Source organism: Macaca thibetana, chromosome 14 (genome assembly GCF_024542745.1).
Source record: "Macaca thibetana thibetana isolate TM-01 chromosome 14, ASM2454274v1, whole genome shotgun sequence".
NCBI classification, from domain to species: domain Eukaryota; kingdom Metazoa; phylum Chordata; class Mammalia; order Primates; family Cercopithecidae; genus Macaca; species Macaca thibetana.
Genome location: NC_065591.1, coordinates 103184785 through 103189033, shown reverse-complemented (window position 1 = coordinate 103189033; position 4249 = coordinate 103184785). Strand labels below are relative to the sequence as shown.

Sequence of the window (4249 nt, the reverse complement as noted above, 5' to 3'; positions counted from 1 at the left end):
CACTGCAACCTCCATCTCCTGGGTTCAAGCTATTCTTCTGCCTCAGCCTCCTATGTAGCTGGGATTATAGGTGCTCACCACCATGCCCAGCTGATTTTTGTATTTTTAGTAGAGACGGGGTTTTGCCATTTTGGCCAGGCTGGTCTCGAACTCCTGACCTCAGGTGATCCATCTGCCTCGGCCTCCCAAAGTGCTGGGATTACAGGCGTGAGCCATGGTGCTGGCTGGATTTTTTGAGGAACTTGATAAACTTATTTGAAAAATTTAAGCTGTACTATAATAAATAACAATAAAAACTATAAACAATGAGACCAGTAAAATAAAATAGGTCCATGTACATAAAGTATGTATTTATATTTAACAAAAACATACTATGAATAAAGTTAGCAGATGACAAGAGTGAAGAAATTTGTGTTAAGTAAAACTGAAAATATCTAGAACTGTACATCTAGAATACAGATGTGCCAAGAATTTCTGCTGATCAACAAGGAAAAGAGCAATCCCAGTATAGAAATTGGCAAAGGAATGAACAGACATTTTAAACTGGCAAGAACAGATACTACACTTGATCTTAGCCAAAAGGCCAAGAAGTGATTGAAGGGGTATTTTGGAGAAGAGAAACTCCATAGGGTTAACATGCATAGGAAGACATGCTTACATTTATTAGTATTAGTAATGTGAAATAAACCACGATGCTATCACTGCACTATTACACTAAAAACAAACAAACAAACAAAAAAAACAAAGAAAACCACTACACTGTTGCTATCACTATATCTACCACACTGGCAACATTTATTTAGACCTTGGATAATGCCAAGTTTGGTGGTAAAGTGGAAATATGAGAAGCTGGTGGAAGAATGAACTGCTGGTGGAAGTCTTGGACAGCAATTTGTTTGTATTCAGTCAGATTAAACATATGCCTATTCTTTGGCACAGTAATTCCACCTCTGGGTATATAACCTCAAGGAAATTTTCACATGCCTCTGAAAAAAGATGCATATAAGAATGTTCATCGATGCTTTGTTTGTGGAAGAGGAAGCTGGAGACAATCTGCTTAAGTGAAATGCAGTGCTCGCACACCATAGAATACTTTGCAGGTGTTAGAAGTGATGCACGGAATGTCTACATCGATGTGGATAGATCTTACAACACTGTGCTGAATTAAAAAAATAAGAAACGATGTGAAATGCATAATATAACATCATCTACATGAGTTAAAAATCTAGACATGCCAAACAATACATATCTTATAAGAACAGGCACAAATGTCTACAAATAAAAGCTTCAACATCAACCACTGAAAAGAGTTGCCCTGATTGGAATGGTGGGTGGGTGGTGGGGGTATGAGGGGACAGGAAAAAGAATAGACATGGAAAATAAGGGGGAAAGTAGATGAATGAATAAATAAATTATGGAGCAAAATAAGATAGGGGCTTTCAGAAATCAAAAATGATGAGAATGAAGATGATTAAAGGCTAAATGAAAAGAAAAGATCAAGACTTGGCAGAGGTAATGGCATATAATAAGCACTCTGTAAATATTTATTAAATGATGAAGAAATGAAGTCGATGGTGAATCTTTTTGCAAGGCTAAAATTTCTTTTGCAATATGAATCAGTGCTCTTTAATAAATTATTTTAGAAGTTTTGATCTTGGCATATCAAATTCCTTAAAAATGTGAGCACACCTGTATTTGGAGACATCTGGATCATGTTCACAGATTTTTTTTCTTTTCTTCCACTTCTTGAGACACTGCATAAACATAGGCGCCTCTTTTGAACTATGCCATGCAGTTTGACTTTTGATTCTAAGTCACAGAAAATGTTTTCCTGGAAAATATTTGCTGTTTTGATCAAGCTTGATTCCAAAGCATCTGCCTATATATGGTCACTGATATGCAGGGTATTTGCTGGAAGAAATGAGCTGGAATCTGCCTCATGAGCTTTGAGGCCATAAGAGTGGATGGGTTTATTGCTGGCCATGATGGTGGGCTTGCCTACTGACATTTTGTTTTTCTGCCACTGTACAAGATCTGATTTGTCAGAGTAGCTGTGGGTCTCACCTTTTCCTTCGCTCTTTCCAACGGACAGAAATTTATCCCATGAGATATAGCTTCTATTGATCTGCTTCAGGTTTTAATAATAATGATCCTATATTACTACTAACAAACATGGCTGACACTTGGCATTTACTGCTTTCAACTTAATAAATATCTTTTAGTGTAATTATTTAGAGCTCTGACTCTAGTCAGATGAACTTGGGTCTGGCATCAACCTATAACCTGATAGCTTGGTGACATTAGACAGATGAAATTCCCTAAGCATTTGTTTGTTTCTCTGAACAATACAGACAGAAGTTTCCTTACAGCGTTGTTGTGGTGACTAGATTAGGTAACGTATTTAAGGCTTAACATGGAGCCTCCTGCACAGTAAGTGGTTATTATTATTACTTTGTGGAAATCATTGTGCTAGGCCTGTGGGGAGAAACTGAGATGAATAGGAAAAAGTTCTGAATTTCATGGACTTCGAGAGAATAAGACATGACCAAAATAGACAAAAGACAGACCCATGGGAGAGAGGACCAGCAAGGTCACATATCCTCCTAAGAACCTGTGAGACACTCACAGAACTGATTCTTCATTTTATAAATGAGGAAACTGAGGCTTATGTGACTTGTTGAAGGGGACACAGCGAGTGAGTGTCACAGCCTTCATGGGAACCCACAACTCCTGTGACTGAGGCAGGCCTGAGGGATGTGCCTCTGTTTCTCATGGAAACTCCTCGGTGCAGCCTAAAGCCTTGTGATGCTGCCCCCTGCCAGGCCAGGGTGTGGACTGCCAGCCACCACAGCATGGGGGCCTCCGCTGTCCTGAACTTCAGAGGCTTTGCGGGGAGGGCTTAGAGCCAGCCAGGAGACAGCCTTCCCTGGCTTTTGAGTGAGTCATTTATGAAATGTGGACAGCAATTCTCCTCAAGACCTGCCCTCAAATCAACAACCTATTGGAGACAGTGATTCCTAACTTCATCAGATGAATTTTTACGGGGGGTCAGTATGCTTCAGGTCTTGTGTGGGGCACCGGAGAGGCAAAGATGAAACCTCTTTGAGAAACTGACAGAGTCGTGTGACAATTCACCATCACATAATGAACAAAGTGCTCTAAGATCTGAGAAGAGGGACAAATATTTTCTGGGCTAGGGGGTTTGTCCTTCCGGCAAGAGAGGACAGCAAGGTCAAAGGCAGGGAATTGCATGGGTGTTTGGTGGTGCTTAGAGGGCACTGGGACCAGTGGTAGGAGGGCAGTGGGTGGTGAGGCTGGAAAGGAAGGCAAGGGCTCGATTGTGGGAGGCCTCCTAGGCCTCCAGCTCTGTGGCTGAAGGGAGAAGGTGAATGCTTTGTAGGCCAGATGACAGCATGATCAGCTCTAGGGAGTGCAAGATGGCTCTGAGGCAGTATGGACGGCAGAGCAGCAAGGCCCCACGCCAGCTCTAGGGGTCATAGCCAAGGGGTCTTGACCCCAAACTGACTGAGTCCCTGGAGCCTGAGCATGTGGACCTCAGATATGCAGTGGCAGAAGGCTTCCAAACTGGGAAGGAGCCAGTAGCCAACAGCCCCTACACTTCCAGACGGGGAGCCCATGACTTTTACTTCAAGAAGCTTCCTGTTATCAGTGGCTGGGCACTCGCAGAGAGGCCCTGTTCATCCTGTGCCTACAAGCCCAGCTCCAGTCAAAGAGCACGGGCATGTTCTCCTTTCTTCCCTGAGGGTTGGCCTCCTTCTCCGTGGGCATAGCCGCCATCAGAACCAGCGCCCCCATATTTCAGCATGATTAAGCCTTGCCATTTTGGGGGTGGCTGGGGGCGAGGGGAGGGGCTATTGTGTTTCAAAATGGAATAAACAGAAAAGCAATATTAAAAGAATGAGGAGGTTGTTTACTGAGGCTTGAAGAGATGACAGGTGTTTCCTCCCAGTTGAGAACCAGTGACCCCTGGGAATCGCATTTCCCGCTGAGCAGACCCCATGGCGGGCTGAGTCCTGCCCATGCCCTGGTGGCCTGGAAGCCTGCATGGGCGCCGTGCAAAGACCAACGTTTTCCAGAGGAGCTTTTGGGCTCATCACTGGCCTGCGGAGGGCTTGACACGGGGTTCCCACAGCTTGCTCCACACCACCTTCACACCCACACCCAGCAGGTCCCCGTGGGGCCGGTGTAGGCCGTGGCTGCCCGCGCTGCGCTGTTGCTCTGTCCCAGC

General features: G+C 44.2%; 1 non-coding gene across 1 annotated transcript; it reads right to left on the bottom strand.

The window, feature by feature from the left end:
* Positions 1-409: 409 nt before the first annotated feature.
* On the bottom strand, positions 410-595 carry LOC126936759 (U2 spliceosomal RNA). Its single transcript, XR_007719565.1, has one exon. It is a non-coding gene; the product is annotated as a U2 spliceosomal RNA (small nuclear RNA).
* Positions 596-4249: the final 3654 nt, after the last annotated feature.